The sequence below is a fragment of the Limulus polyphemus genome, unplaced genomic scaffold (genome assembly GCF_000517525.1).
Source record: "Limulus polyphemus unplaced genomic scaffold, Limulus_polyphemus-2.1.2 Scaffold4184, whole genome shotgun sequence".
Classification (NCBI taxonomy): domain Eukaryota; kingdom Metazoa; phylum Arthropoda; class Merostomata; order Xiphosura; family Limulidae; genus Limulus; species Limulus polyphemus.
The window spans coordinates 72,588-90,703 of NW_013669794.1; positions in this window are offsets into that span (position 1 = coordinate 72,588).

Here is an 18,116-nt window from a genome sequence, read left to right on the forward strand (position 1 = left end):
TTATAAAGGTTGTTAAGTTTAAAGTGACTGTGGAAATTCTGTGTATTACAAAAAGTTGTATCGAGAAAAAATAAACAAGTTTTAATCAAGAAGGGATTTGTATTGCTGAAGTTCCCCGGAAAGAATTTTTACCGGAAATTATCAAACAAGCAGATACGTAACAATATGTTTATGTTTTATGCATGAAAAAATCAAGTTATGATGATTTACTGTAGTTATTGATTATTTGATCGCATTATTTCGAGATGTTAAATGTTAAGCTGGAGATTGTCATGGAAATTTGTTTGAGAATATAGTGAGCATTTACAGGTTCTGTGTAATTAATTCTCTCTCTCTATATATAATGCATAGAGTATATGCCTAGACTAAGATACAACTTCTACCAGGGCAGATTAAGGTGGGGGCTGGTGGAGCTGCAGCTCCAGGCCCAATGAAAAAATAGGCCCATCACGCTTTTAAAAAAAGAGAAAGACATGCATTAGAAAATACACGCATTCTTGCATCAACAATGGGTTCAGCGTTTAAAAAAATATCTGAAAAAAATGTGGCCCTAATCATTTGTGATAGGCCTACATTTATTACAGAAAATTGTTACTGAGACATATACACAATTTTAGATGATCCATTAAATAAAATATTATTGAGTGACTAGAACTGCATACGATACGAAAATGACGAAATCTGTCTAGCATGCAAGAGCCACATCACGTCTTTGAACATGCCTCTTGTCAGTAGTGGATACAAGAGTAGAATTCCGGGGACTCGAACCCCACCTTTTTCGATGAGAAATGCCATCAATATGCAATATATTTTTCATTGTTTTTGGATTTTCTAAAAGCTGAGAAAATAATCATTCTTAAAATTTGAAAACAACTCGTTATATAAATTTCATTACATCAGTTTCCATTTTCCAAAAAATCCTACACCTAAAGGAGATTTAAATTGACTCTATAGCGGTACTACGAACTATAATTCCTATTTCCCAAAGGTGTCGGGAAAATCATTCGCATTCATAATGTGCTCCTTTTTATATGATCACACTTTTAAACTGGCAGGAAACTGGAACCTGTTACAATGTTGGCTGCACTTGTGAACAGCCTCCAAGACGTCAACGGTCCATTTGTCCATTAATATCATAAGAACAAATCAATTGCTAGGAGGTAAACTTGTCACTTTAAAAAGTGAAATTTAATATACTAATGCATTACCCACATGAATATGGCTTTGGAAGGGGTCAGATGTTGTACTCCTCCCACAACCTTCATGTAGTAATAAACATAGTATTTTACTGTTCTAAAATACTAACAGCCATAAATGAAGGACGAAGAAGTCATAAATGTACCTGATTGTACATGCAAGAATAGACCTAAATCCCAATAAAAGATTCAAGCAAGAGTGTAAGCTTCACAATGGACAAAGAGTGAAAAGAGATAGATATTAGACTAATAGACAAACGAAAATTTTTCATGGACAGGCAGTTTCAGAATAGATAAATTATAGATCAAAGGATAAACAAATGTAGTTTCGTGTTACAATTTAAAGTCATTCTAGAAAAAAAACAAAACATAATTTAGATTTATTTCGATTTTCTTTTTGGTGGTTACGAGGTCGGTCAGCTTGACCAATCTTGTATACAGTTAGGGTAGAGAAAACATAAAAAATAAAATTTTACTGAAAAAATGTTTGAAATGTATTTAGGAGGTTTTAGAGATTACACAAGTAACATTTGAGATTTTTAAGTTGAAGAAAAGTACTTTTAATCTTAATATGAAATTAATTTGCACTTCAACTGTTAAAAAAATACTCAATATATTCACAGACAAATCTTCAGTAAAAATACTTCATTAGAAAAAAAACGGATTTTTTGTGTATAAACGATTTGTAATATTTACTAAAAGTCCACAAATTTTGTGAATATACACTTTGTGCATTAAAAGTTATAGTAATAAAACTATATAAAAGTAAAAAATGTTCACGTGGTTGGTTTGAATTTCCTATTTTTAAAAGTATGTATATATATATATATGTATGCAAACTATTTTTATTAAAAAAATATGCCTTTACTAAAGTTGTTATATGCACTCGTGTGTATGTGTAATTTGTATATGATAAATTGAATCAAAAACACCTTAAATGTGAAAAAATTAATAAAAAAATAAGTAGCCAAAAAAGCATTGAGTACGTGACTTAAAGGAATGAAATCAAAACTGGCGGACAAACTGGTAGCTATAATTATTACATTGATAAGAATTTTACAACAAATATTCATTCATTAGTTAGCCAGAACACATTTTTTGTTCACCTTAGGACATGATGGTGGGTAAAACAAAATACGCGGCCAAGCTAACTAATGAATGAATATTGTCTGTAAAATTATTATAAATGCTATAACTGTAGCTTATGAATTTAGCCACCAATTTTGATTTCATTCCTTAAAGTTGCACACTCAATGATTCTTTGTTTGCACCTTTTTTCACACCTAAGGTATTTTTGAATAGATGTCATGACCTTCTGTCAACACACCAACAAACAACAGCAAGTAAGAAAGTTACACATGAGAGTGTTACGTCTCTGGTCGTTTGTTAATTTCCCATAAAAATACCTTCCGAAAAACTTCAGCGATACAAGTCCTTTCTTAAGTAAAACTAGTTTATTATTTCTCAATACAAATTTGCAATACACTTAATTTCCACAATCAATTTAACTTAAACACACGCTATAATTCACAACGAACGATTCACACACTAACTTACTACCACGCTTGACTCAATTGTCTATCTCTGTTTGCCTGCAATTCTATCTCGATTCATCGTCTGGCGCACTTATATACAAGAATACTGCACATCTAGCAAACACTCGAGCATTCACGAACCTTCGAGAATATCATGACGTGGTACTAGCGTCACGTGACTTCCGCTGTCGTAACAATAGTAACCCACAATAGCTTTAGGAACGTAACCCTGTTATCCAGAACGGGCCTATACTTTACAGAACCAACCAGATTCTTTGAAATATATGGTGGTAGTTTTCCTCTCTAAAATAGTGTTAATAACTTCCTTTAAAATAACACCATGGAAACTAGGTTAACAGTTTCTTATCATCACCCGCATGCACTCAATACAGTTGTATCAAGCATCATTATTTATGATAATTGCTTAAACTAATATCATGTAATGTTAAACACTCTTTAATTAGGAGAATTTTTATAAGATTTAGCAGATTTGTGCTGGCAATGAATAATAACCGTATGATTCTTTTGCAAACTTGAGCTAGAAACTGCTAACCTAGTTTGTTTGGCCTAATCAATACTTATGTATCTGCACTTGCTTTCACCCTACAGCTTTTCTGCTCTAAATCAGCTGTCATTAATCCAAATGACAAAAATTAAAAGTGGTCCACTTTTACTCTTAGGTGAAGCTGTAACAAATATTTTACATGAGTGGCTCACATGATTTTTTATGTGCTCAAACATTTTGTTCAAAATTAAGAGATTTTTGTTGAATAACTTTGCACTTGTGGTTTATATTTAGACGAAATTTGACACCTAATTATAGGTTGTAAAGATCTATCAGTGTGACAATTTTTAAAAAAATCCATAAAAGTTAAGTATGTTTTAGTGTAAAATTTTTGGTACTTTTGGTGCACAGAAAAAGAAAAAAAGGAAGAGATTCAACCAAAAGTAGAAATTTTATATCTCGTGTATTTCTCAATGGATTGTCTTGAAATTTGGTATGTGAAGTAAGAGTGGGATTGACTGTCTCTTATTATAATGCCCCCACAGCTGAAAGGGTGAGCATGCCTGGTAGGACGAGAATTTGAACCCAAGACCCTCATATTGTGAGTCAAGCACCCGAACCATCTGGCCATGTCAGGCCTCTACCATGTGTCTCGATATACAAATACCAAGGAACATTGTTTCAAAATTATCCTTCTGCACACATCAAATTGGCCTAATACATAAGAATTATGATACTTTGAAAATTTATCAGCATCTTATACCTAAAAATCACCAAGCAGAACCCTAAAAAATTAAAGCATTTAGTAGGATAATAAGCACAAATTTAAATCAAGTATATTGCGAAAACTTGTATTTTCAACGTTGGCTATTGATTGAACCAGCGAATACCTGTGAAAGTGAAACACTCCTGAATTAATTTCCAATTGTTAAATCACAAATATATTATTGTTCTTATATGTGTATTCCTTTAGAAGGCTGAACCCCGCCCTTCAAAAAATTCTATATCCATGCCTGACTGTGATAAAAACTTGAAATTGATTTCTAATTTGTCTTATGTAAACACTTATCAGGTTAATTGTTGTTAATAGCCCCCCCAGTGGCACAGCGGTATGTCTGTGGACTTACAATGCTAGAAACCGGGTTTCGATACCCGTGGTGAGAAGAGCACAGATAGCCCATTGTGTAGCTTTGTGCTTAACTACAAACAAACTTTGTTGTTAATAATTGCCATTTAATGAAATAATTTGATGATAGATTGGTAGATCTAAAGCCTGAAAGGCCACTTTATTTGCTTGTATTATGAACAATTGTTAGTAGGCCCACTGGAAGTCTTCAGCTTCAGGCCTCATAGACCCTAAATCTGGCCCTGACTCCTACTCAAATTTTACCAGTAGAAAAGCTGCCTTTTCAAATAATATATATATATATATATCTGAAACATAGCTTTAAACAAACCATTCCATTTTTAAAGTAATTATTCAATGAATATGCATAATAAAATTTAATATTACATGTATTTTTTTTTTACTACTTCACTTCATACGTAATATAGGGGTTGGTACCCTAAAAACACCAATTGTATAGTGTACAAAGCATTGAGTATCTACAAGTTAAAATAATCTAATGTTCCTCTATTACTGGCTGGTAATTCCTGTACTTAAGCTTTTTAAAAGGAACACCAGATATTTGTAAGAAAGCTAACTCCAAGGGGTAATGATAACATCGTTTTTACACTAGGATTACGATATTTTTCAGTTTATGTAAAATATAAAAGAAACAAATCGACTTGTATCGCTGAAGTTATCGGAAAGAATTTCTACGGGAAATTAACAAACGAACAGAGACGTAACACATCATAAAAATTAGGAAATAAATCTAAATCACCTTTTTTTGTTCTAGAATTACTGCAAATTGTAACAGGAAACCACAAAAGTTTATTCTAAATAGTTTAAATCTCTTAACAGTATAAATCTATTTATATTTATTATTATTTTTTTATTGATCTTTGAACCGTGTCTGACTAAAAATACCTCGGCAGAAAATTACATGGTGCACGTGCATCAGCATGACCCTATTGAACAGCTTCTTGCATGTATACCCCATGAAGGTTTTTTAATGTTTTTCTTTAATTATCTTACCTAACAACTTTCTATTTTTATTATGTTCATTACTTTTATAACAATAAACAGTTAAAACAAATGAAAAAATAAAAAAAACTCATAATTTAATATCAAACATTTTTATTTTCAATAAAGCTTTATATTTTATTTGTTATTTTTTGTACTGTAACATTATACTTATTTCTCCAAGTTGTATATTAGTAATCAAAGTATAACGAAAATAAAGGTTGCAAAATAAAATGTATAGTAAGTATTATTAGTAGCGATTACAAAATTTCCAAGTACTTATGGTCAGAGTTTACTCTCTGACCTTTTCACACTTATTTTCTGTAGTTATTTTATTGCTAGTAGATGAGTTAGAAATTAGAAGAAACAAAATGAATAGTACTCTGTTCTTTTGAGTTTCTTCTTATCTTTTTACACCTATTTCCTATTGTTATTCTACTGTTAGCAGCTGAAGTAGAAACTTGTCAAATATAAACCAATGAATCATCATTCCTGTTTAGGTGTTACCATACTTTGATTACTTTGACACCGTCAATATCAAATAAGTTTATGCAGTGCAATTCCCAGGATTTTCCCTGCTTTGAAAACACAGTGGGATAGGATATATCAACTTGTTGACAGTATAATGGTTACAACAACAATTGTCTAAAGTATTATAAAGTGTTTGTGACTTTGTAGAAAGTCTGGGCTGAACCAATAAGTCAAAAAGTGGAAGTATCTTACAAGAACTGTTGGGATTGCTGCTCTGAGAACACAGTGGGATAGAATTTGCCAGCTTCTTTACAATACAGTAATTGCAACAAGAATTGTCTAAAGTACTTTATAAAAGTGATGAAAAATATTTGTGATATGGCTCTGTTCAAAGTATAAAGTTGTATCCTATCCAATAAACTTGCTAATAAATTTAGCGTTGGTATAGGTGTAGATGTGTAAATGCTTACGGACATCCTGTTTCCTATGTTACCATGTTTACACAGTAACCAATAAATGTGTAGTTTCCAGTAATATAAATATAGCTCCTTTTGCTTGGGCCAGTATTCTTGGCTTAACTTTCTTGATTGAAACTTGAGAAACAAATTATTCACCAGCAAATTGCAAGTTTAACTGGGTGTATTACCTGCAAGTAAGTAATCATAATATATAATCTCTAATCAATAGAAATGTGATGATATACAATGAGTAACATACATGTAATGATATGTAATAGAAAATGTGTTATAAAACCTTATATTTTTCCTTCTAGAAATAGAACCCAAACTTGAAGAAGAAAACAAAAAAGCTGAAGAAGAAGGTCTTGACACAGGAGGAAATTGAGTTCCTCCTAAATATTTCATTTTCTTCTGATGAAGGAGGCCTGTCAGAGGCATCTGAAGTTGATTCTTCTCTTGTAATGGCTCTAACAGAAGTTCCTCATAAAATTCAATGGCCAAAAAATATGGAACCAGCTCATCTTGATTCTGTGAACAGATCAGGATGTAGCTGGTGCAAGTTTACTAAGAGAAGATGGTCGTGAAGAACCACTACCACCACCAAAGAGGCAGGATAGGGAGGAGCAGAACTAGAGCTTCTCTCCTGTAATGATACATGGATGTGGAGGGAAATCATTGAAGAAGAAAACAAACAAACTATATTTAAAGAGGTGAACCTGTTTCCTGACAGGTTGCCTCTGCTATAGATTCTGTTCATTTCTTTAAACTTTTCTTTACAATAGAAATTATACAATTTATCACCAATGAAACAAATAGATATGTTAAAACAATGAAACTGCAATCAAAAAAAAACTGTGAAATGGAATAATGTTAATATTGAAGACATTTTAGCCTACTTTGCTCTCACTACAACTATGGGTCTCAAGCCTCTTCCTTCTGTGAACATTATTGAAGACATTTTAGCCTACTTTGCTCTAACTACAACTATGGGTCTCAAGCCTCTTCCTTCTGTGAACATTATTGAAGACATTTTAGCCTACTTTGCTCTAACTACAGCTATGGGTCTCAAGCCTCTTCCTTCTGTGAACATTATTGTAGACATTTTAGCCTACTTTGGTCTCACTACAGCTATGGGTCTCAAGCCTCTTCCTTCTGTGAACATTACTGTAGACATTTTAGCCTATTTTGCTCTCACTACAGCTATGGGTCTCAAGCCTCTTCCTTCTGTGAACATTACTGTAGACATTTTAGCCTACTTTGCTCTCACTACAGCTATGGGTCTCAAGCCTCTTCCTTCTCTTTCTGACAACTAGTCTTCTTATCCTCTTTTTCATACTCCTGAATTTACTAATATCTTATCTAGGGACAGGTCCTAACAGAGAAATATCTACAGATGAGCAAATGTTAGGCACAAAATGTAGAATTGGTTTCCTTCAATACATGCCCAAGAAACCTGTCAAGTAGGGTATCAAGTTGAGGGTTCTGACAGAAGCTGCAAGTCATTACTGTCTTAAATTTAAAACCTATACAGGCAAAGAGGGACAATGCCAGCTAGGGGTCTTGCAGATAATGAACTGAAGGACAAGTACAACAGACTAGGACAGTGGGTTTTCATAGACAATTTTTACATTTCCCCTCGTTTACTTGACAAATTATTGTCTGTTGGAACCTATGCTTGTGAGACATGCAGGAGAGACAGATTGTATTTCCCACAGAAACTGGCAGCTTGTGAGACATGCAGGAGAGACAGATTGTATTTCCCACAGGAACTGGCAGCTAGTGAGACATGCAGGAAAGACAGATTGTATTTCCCACAGGAACTGGCAGCTTGTGAGACATGCAGGAAAGACAGATTGTATTTCCCACAGTAACTGGAAGCTTGTGAGACATGCAGGAAAAACAGATTGTATTTACCACAGGAACTGGCAGCTACAAACTTAAGCAAGGAAGAAGCACATTTTTTTAAATGTGGAACTTTGACAGCTGTAAAATGGACTGACAAACAAGATGTTTACACACTTTCACTTTTCACTCTAGCACTATGAGAACTGTTTTTTTTACTTTTGGACTTGACAATTGTAAATGCTTACATACTGCAGACCAGCCAGCTAACATTGTCCCAGATGGCCTTCAGAATGGAATTGGTCACTTGACTTGTTCAGCCTCTACTTCAAAGCAGACCAGGTCCTTCTGGTATACCACTTTCAAGGTCTGTTCAGGACTCTTCAACTCTGAGATTAACTGTTGGAAGGCACTTGTTGAGAAAGGTGATGGGAAAAGATGCAGACTCTGTCTTACAAACAACAAGATCCAAATGAAATGTAAACTCTGTAATGAGTTTCTTTGTTCAAACACTTTGACGAATATCATACTACTGCTGTTCTTCAAAGAAGTTAAAAGTTTCTGCAATTTCCTTTTCCTCTGTTTCTTATTTTAATTTTTGGTTTTTGTTAACAAAATAATTTTGCACAAGTTTTCAATGTATGTAAAGTAATAATGTTCCTTTTCATGTGTTATTTGCTTGTACAAATTTTCATTATATCACACAGTTTTATGTACATTGTTCTCTACATAAATGAGTACTTTTTGTTTGTATGTACATTGTTTTCCTTATATATGATTACCTTTTGTTTTGTATAATTTGTTTTTACTCTACCCCAATGTAAACGAGTAGAAAAATAACACAAGTTCTTACTTTGTAAAATACAGTAACATATTGGCTACCATACATTACATATATATATATTTATAACTAATGTTTTCAAATAGATACTTGAATGTCAGTTACTTTTCTTTAAACATAAAACAGTAAATAAAAAATAATTGGAAAAACAATGATCTCTACTACTTACACTCCTATGTTTGCACTCATGAGCTGTACTTGCTAAGCCTCATCCAAATTCACATGTGGAGATAGAAAAAATATAATTTTTGTAGATTTTATATGAGCATTTTGGAATACAAAAAAAATTATAAATTACTTTAACAATACCATAAAAATCCACTGTAATTTACCAGGCTTCCTAACTAAATTGTATTTGGGTCTAAAAAATATAATTTCTATTCACAAAATAGCCTTAATAGCAATACTTCAAACTTTTCAATGATATAAGAGCATTTCTCTCATAAATAACTTAGGAAGACTGATATAATTATGTAAAAGAAATGTACAGCTTTCGAAAGATTATAAAGTTATTGGTATATAAAAGTAGGTGAAGATAAACAAGCCTTCTCAAATGATGAAGTGGTGGGTGGAGCCAATATGGTGTGTTCACTAAATTTCATGGTAACTCAGCAAATAGAAAAGGTAGGAGGTTCTTATATTATATTCTAGCTTGCCAATCTCGAACATTTGAGTTTCTAATTCATATGAAGCTACAGATGTTGTATTGTGAGCATCATAAAATGTAATTTCACCAAACCCAGAAAATCACGTACCACACAAAAATTGATATTCAACCTTTTTTTTAAATATTTAGTTGAAAATTAAGAAACTAACTAATGTATACTACTAAAATTTGAATTATAATCTACAATTTTATACCAAACTTATTGACATATGTTTATGAAATAATAGCTAAATAAAATGTTGAATGTAAATTTACAAATGTGATAACATGCCCTCTTACCCCTACCCATCTCAATAGTTTCATTTATTTTACATATACTTTTATAATAACATACAAGTCTTAATGATAAGAACATAATCAAAAGGAAATATAACCTTACACTTTTTTCAGCAAATATACAAAGAATAACAATATACTAGTGAAAACAAAAATACACATAAGAGTTGTTTTTATGTGAAATATCTTCCATTTTCTGATTACTTGGTTTTTAATTTAGTGTTATGTAACATCTATGGGATAATCAATAACAATGATACAATACGAACAATGTATCACCTATGGACAGTAAACATTAATCATACAATAACAAGAGTAACATATCTCTTGGCAGCTACATTAATGCTAGAAAAATAAATGTATCATATATGCTAATATTAATGATACAAAAAGAACAGTAACAGGTATAGAGAACAGTTTATTAAAGTTTGTGAATTTCATGATTTCAAACATCTCAACACTGATTCTGCTTTAGTCACATGAAGTTCATAAAGACATCTTTACAGCTTTATAATAACTTTTAACAAAACTATAAAAGTTTTAAACAAAAATAACCTCAGTTTTTTCTGTTCCTTCATCACAGTTCTCTTCTTGTTCCTCTTTCACTACACCAAACTTCAAAATGGTATGTAAAGATCTTTGTTGTAAGGAATCAGCTTCTACTGTTGGTAAAAGTATAAATAGTGTTTATTTGTGTATAACATCATTGAATGTAAATCATGCTTCACTACATCATACTGAAATATAACACAATGTGTTTAGATGAACAGGTCTGGTGTATAATTTACTTTGTGGTACACAGGTATCATGATATCCACCAGAATACTGTCAGTTATAAAAAATTGCCAAAATTGAGCAATAAGGAGAACTAACCACTTCAAGAAAATGTTCTGGTCTTGTACCTGGACACTAAACAACCAGTGGGCCGTTGCATTTGACACATTTTAAAAATGATTCTAAATCTTAATTGTTTCTTCTGTATTGTCCAGGCTGGTCTTTAATCTGCTTGTACTAACAGAAAGATGCAGAAAGAAGAATTTGGAAAGAAATTCTACCAAGTTTCATTCAAGGTATCCACTTCTATCGAAGCTGCATCTAGAGACCAGCCTGAGACATCACTAATGAACCAGTACTAAACTCTGGATTCAATGGTGATAAATTCCCTCTAGACTTAAAAAACTTGAGTATCCACTGTAGGTTAACCCCAGCTACCCAATATACAGACTTAAACAACTTGAATATCCACTGTAGGTTAACCCCAGATACCCATTATACAGATACATAAACAACTTGAGTATCCACTGTAGGTTAACCCCAGCTACCCGATATACAGATATACAGACTTAAACAACTTGAATATCCACTGTAAGTTAACCCCAGCTACCCATTATACAGATATACAGACTTTAACAACTTGAATATCCACTGTAGGTTAACCCCAGCTACCCATTATACAGATACATAAACAACTTGAGTATCCACTGTAGGTTAACCCCAGCTACCCGATATACACATACATACACTTAAATAACTTGAGTATCCACTGTAGGTTAACCCCAGCTACCCAATATACACATACATAGACTTAAATAACTTGAGTATCCACTGTAGGTTAACCCCAGCTACCCATTATACACATACATAGACTTAAACAACTTGAGTAAAGTGTCTTCCTCCAGTACACAAGAGACATTGTAAAAAAGTCTCAAACTTACAACCTACCCAGAGATAGGTGATTAGTGGTATCTGTTAATAAACTTACAACCTACCCAGAGATAGGTGATTAGTAGTAACTGTTAATCAACTTACAACCTTGCCAGAGATAGGTGATTAGTGGTAACTGCTAATCAATTACTTAACTGTTCCATTAATTGATCACATTCAATTAATCAACTTTTACAATGTTCCTAAAACCATGTTACTTACAAGCAAGACAAAAAAGTTAGTGAGTCTCCTTCCTGCTAGTCAGGGCTTGGAACTTAACAACATAAGAGCAATGTTTGGATTAGTTGGATTGATTGAAAATCCTGATAAACGATAATCCAAATGTGGATTAATTGACTATCTTCATGGAAATCAGTGTAATCTTAATTTTGATTAACCAACTGTTAGTATAACTGATAACAGTATTAGTCCAAAGCACTAACTTATTCACCAGTAAGTCTACCAGTTTTATAATTACTAATGCCTAAACATCTTTAAAACAAGTACAATTAGACAATCGTATAGAAACCTTTACTACAAGATAAAATTATTATAATTGTGCGAGACTACTTATAAAAAGAAGTTTTGTTTAACCCTAAATAAACTTGACAATAAAATGTGAGATGTATTCAAATTTTTGTTTAATCTAAATTTTTAACTTTTTAATTTGGAAAGTAACAATCTAAATAAATTCTCCATCTCCACTTCACTATCACTTGATGTGTCTGCACACCCTGAATTCTTCCTTGCAGGTTTTCTGTCTTCCTTAGTATGGCTTTCAGAATGTCTGATCAATTAGAAACACAACCTAAAGATATAAAAAACAGATCGCCAACTCTTACAATTGAGAGGAAAATCGCAGAAAAAAATAGTTTTGCTTGATCCTCCAATGTTTATAGCAAGAAATTTATGCATGAGTGTTCAAAAAAGTTGAATGATACTGTGTTATCCTCAAAGGGTATGAATTTTGTACGATGTACACTACTTAACACCAGCAAAGTTGTTTGAAGGCATCTAGAAGTTAACAGTTTCTTAAATCAAATATGTATTTTCAATAATACTTTACTCCTCTTGCATTACAGCTATTACTTGACTGCTAGGGTTTCTTTTTCTTTGCCCATCTAAACATTGGTCTGATTTTTTTTCCTTGTTTGCTCCAGTCCTTTATTCCTCCACTTAAATGCCCTTGGCAATATCTGTCTCCTGACACACTCCACATATGTCAATGCACCCTCTATCTTGGTACTGTATAAAAGCACCTCCTTCAGATAATATTGTCACTTTTACAAGACTGACTCAATCTGCAGAGTCTCTAACACTAGTAGTGGATGGGCTGGTGAGGGCATTATCAATACAGAATGCATCTGCATGGTTAGTGGGCATGTCAACAAATAATTACAACCCTAGTGGCCGAACCGCATTACATCCAGAACAGGTATGCTCTTCGCCCAGGATCTAAATCATGTACTAAAGGTGGAATTTGATGTGATCCGTCATCATCACTGACCAGGTCCCAACCAGTTAGCAGAGGTTCCACTGCTTGGGGTTGGAATTACAGGGCCATGGCCCCTAAATCTCAGATGGGTGGCTAGGACATTTGGACTGCAATATATGTATATTCGTGAGTGGATCCCAACCTGTGGCTATAGTGTGTTCTGATCCACCAGAATTATGACAAGAAGGAAAAGGCAACATCCCAAACTCAGAATGTCAGGATTCTGTATGTCATACTCAACCTGAGTGAAGAGAACTCATCCAGTCTGGAATTATGAGCACTCATCATCACATACCAGCCGAGTGGGCATGGTAAATTCCACTTGCATTTGACCTTATGGGGAAGATGTGGAACAAACTGTGCTCAACCAAGGACCACTCTGCATTCAGAATTATGAAGAGACAATGGACCCTCTTCTAGGAACAATGTGCTGAACCAATATTGATCAAAAGAAGAGTCACACTCAACCCAACCGAGTAGCCAAGCATCAAATCTGATGTAGTATTACGAATAGGTTCTCATATATGCTGGTGCTGCTCCTACTGACATTTGGGAAAAATATCCAGGGTCCTGGGCAGGAAGGCTCCAAATTTGCCTTATTTTTCAAGAATGGAGGAATAACCTCTGTCCATCACCCTAGTGACTAGAAACTGGGAGTGATAAGGACTCCCTAGGCCCAACTTAGAGAATACAGGGATGGATGTGCACTGGGGAGTCCTGAAGAACAATGCTCTGGAAACCATGCTCTGCAATAATTGAACCAAGTTTCCTAAATTTTTAATGGAAACCAACCATAATTTATGCAATCCACTTATCGGCAGAGACGGACAAGATCCCCTTATGCTTCACTCACGATAATTCATGAGTAGTGGTCCAGTGCAGTAATACCAACCAGTCTGCCTCCGGAAGGTCTTATGGAACACCTCATTTCTACAGAGCCTGTTGCAACCTAAATAAAGTATACTGTGGTGATGATTGCTTTTGGGGATTTGAATTTGATGACGAGGAACCCACTTTGAGACTAATAATGGTTGGAGACGGCTTGAATGGGTATTGAATCAGGTACCTGATGATGACAAAACCTTGTTGAAACGTTGTACATTTGCTGTTATGTTAAACTTATATTAAAGTTTTTCTTCATTACCCATTTAAGCCGTCTCCAACCATTATTTTGGGGATATGGTTTGACAAAAGCACATCTGACTGGGCAACATTCACCACAGAATGGGATCCTATGAAAAACAGGTAAGGGATCCTGGAAAGAAAAGAAGAGACGAGATTATTAATGAAAATAATTGCAACTCTTTATAATATAGTGGATGTGGTAAATATAGCTACAGGGGTAGTCAAAACCCTCAGAGGCAAATACTGCCAGATCTTGCAAATAATGTGAGGTAAAAGTATTGGGGGAGGTCCACACACCAGCCTCACAATGTCCTCCAACGAGCAATTCCACTGGGCCGCTAAGGACATAGAAATGTGATGAATCTAATGAGATGTGACTCGCAGAAGTCTCCTTGCCTCCAAAGAGAGCCAAGAATAAGCAATGTGGATCAATTTTCATACTACCCCATCAAAGTAAGTGGTGATAAATCCGATGAAAGTGAAGAGACACAATGAATAAAAACCCATCATCTAGCACCTCTAAAAGCTTTAGTGTGGGCAAAAAAATACCGCAAGGCTCTACCTGGACACAATAAAAGATCAGGATCTGATAAGTTATAAAGATGAGAAATAGTAGTCAGATGAATCAGAGAAAAGTATTTATCCCCTTCCCTGGCTACCAATGTCATAGGCAAAAAAGCATGTGCACATGCAGCGCAAACAACTCCAACCAGTGATTCCCACAGGCCAGCAACAACAAAAAATAAACCATAAGAGAAAGGTGATACATGGCATGAGGGTAAGGGCTCAAATTGATGTCGAGAAAGAGCATGTAACACCACCTTTATATCCCAGTTAGGTAAATGAAACAGTCATCTTTGGACAAAGGATCCAAAATGACATAAAGAGGCTGGAGATCACTGGGGACTCAAAGAATATTCATCTCTTTGAGTATCTAAAAGTAGCTGATAAGACTGCCTGAAATAGGATGATTGTGGAAGATATGAAACCCTTTTCAAAGAGCCAGCTGAAAACCAAGCTATGGTTGGCACAGCTGAACGAAGTAGGTTCAACCTCCTTGCAATACACCATTGTTGATATGTGTGCCATTTCAACTAATAAATGTCCATTATAGGATGATGCAGAGATTGATATAGGCACATGGCAACATTAGTTAAACTCTAATGCCATGCAAAGGACCACAAACCTCTACACAGGAAGCTTGAACTATGGGATGGATGGGTGTAAGATGTTAGATTCTGGCTGCCTCAACAGAGAGGGACAAAGAAGAAGTGGAAGAGGTGTGCACTCCTGAAGGCACCACAGAAGTAGAAACCAGGGTTGAGCCAGCCAATCTGGTGCTCCCAACAGAAAGAGACAAGGGGTTGAACAAATCATTGCCAATACTCTGGTTAACAGATGCATTGGTGAGTAGGAATATAGGTGCAATCCAGTCCAGTCTTGACTGAATGCATCTACTGCCAATGCCCTGAGAGTGAGATACCAGAGAATAAAATGCCAGTAGTTGAGAGTTCCAATGAGTGGCAAATGCATTGATGATGGGGGTGTCCCAAAACGATATAAAATTCAAGAGAAAAACCTCAATGAAACATCTGTTCTCTCAGGAGAATTTGGCTGGGTTAGGACAATTGATTCACCACAAAATTTATCATCCTCAGAACATGGCAAGCTAGTAGGATGATATGATGGGAGTGGGCCCAATACAAAAGATCCAAGGTTCAAAAACAAAGAGACCTGGACTGATTGCCCATTGATGGGAAATGTAAGATACCACCAAAGAATTGTCAGAGTGAAGCATGATGACTATGCCACTCAAGAATTCCAGATCTTCAGACATTGCCCTTTGAAATGCAAGAAGTTATAAAACATTGATGTGGAGGAAAGCCTTGTCATCCGTCCGAAGGCCCTGAAATTACTGACCTTTGAGACATGCACCTCCATCTCTGAAGTGAGACTACCATGAAAAGATGGGTCTCTGGACAAGGTGGCAGAAGAGGAACACCAATCATAGTAATGTTCCAATCCAACCACCACTTAAGACTGAAGATTTTGAACATGAATAAGGAGACTGGGGAAACCAGCGGATTGATGTTCATGATCTATTGGTCATGTAGAGACCCCTGAAGGGATCTCATACGAGCTCATCCCAAAAGGAAAAGAACCATTTGCAAAGTGGGAGAAGGAGACATGAGTAACAGTAGGACAATTTGTTCTATAGCGTGGAGCCAGATAGAAACCGGCCAAGCCAGACTGATATATGTGTTGAAAAAGACACCCAGATGGATGATATATTTTGTTGGAGTGAGAAGAGACTGCTCGGCTCTGATAAGAAATCCTGCTTTGGAAAGCAGTATCTGATGTGACATTCTGCCAACTAACAAGATGGTGCCAGTAGTAGCAGTTGTCCAAGTAATGTAGAGGGCACAGGCCCAGAGAATGGAGGTGATGAGAAAAGGTTCATATGATTCAGCAGAACACATATGGAGCCAATGTGTTCTATATGCATTATTACTGGACAACTGTATTAAAATCTTTGACAAGTATAATTTGAAACTGCAGTCTGACAATCTGATCATCCATTGCTTGCAAAGAATCTTGTTTGCTTTATTCCTGGAATTTGTTAAGCACACTTATGACATTACATGAAACTTAGAATTGTTCATATATTTTGGATTTAAATTTCAAAGACAGAAAATTTCAGTTCAAAAATAATAACTTGGCAACTGGTTATGAAGTTCAACCTTCATTACAAAGGAAGGCAGCTTTATTTCTATGAAAATGTAAGAAATTACTATGAAACTGCATTCAAACATATGAAGGCTAAGTTTCCACTTCAGGACGCAACTTTAAAACATGCAGAAGTAGCAGAGATATCTGTCAGAAAAAGTTGTTCTTTGGAATCGTTAGAGTACTTTGTTAGAAAATAAGCCATTCATTGTAAGTGATGCACCTTGGGCCAGTACAATGAATTGTTTTCGGCAGTAATTTCCCACCTTATAGGTTGATCCATTGACTGGTGCGAGCCAGCAGACAAATCTCGGTACAGTATTAGAAAAATGAACAGGTCAACTATAAATATGATAAACCCTTCGAAGTAATGAAGTCTATCCTTGTAATACCACACAGCAGTGCAGGTTGTGAGATGGTTTTCTAGATTGTTCACAAAAACAGGACAGACTTTTAAGAATCAATGTTAAACTCCACCTTAAAACCATGTTTATCCCAAGAATGTACAGATGATTTCCTAAAGAAAGTCAAGAGTGCTTCTTACAGGGCACTTAATCAGAAGTGCACTGTAATTAGTAAGTACTAAATAAAACATAATTAGTAGTGACATCATTTCACACAAAACTACTCGTGGGCTTTCTGCACTAGGCATGTTCAGTTAATTGAATCTTTGGTTGGGTTTAAATATTTAAGAAAGAGTTGAATGAAATGAAACATTAAATCCATATTGTTTTTTGTTTTTTTAACTCTTGGCAAACTATTCATGTCAGTTCAGTAGTTCAATAGTTCCACTCACATCTTCATTTTGTTTTAAAAACTATTGATATAAGACAAAGACAACTCGTAACTTTATATGTAAAGATGTGAAGAAGCTTAGAAATTTATCTGAAGGTTATCAAGATAATGTTAATTTTGAGATTAGTATTTTTCGAAAAAGAGTTTCAGCTGCAGAAGAAAAACAAAAGGTTGAAGACAAATAACCCCACAAGTAACTAATTATACACTTCCAGATCAAGATGTAGACTTAAAATTATACCAATAGATAACAATATTGTAACATGTAAATATTTATTAGTACAGACACTCTTCATGCCCTTAGCTATAGTATATGACTAGACAAAGTAATAGGCCTAAAACAGCAAACTG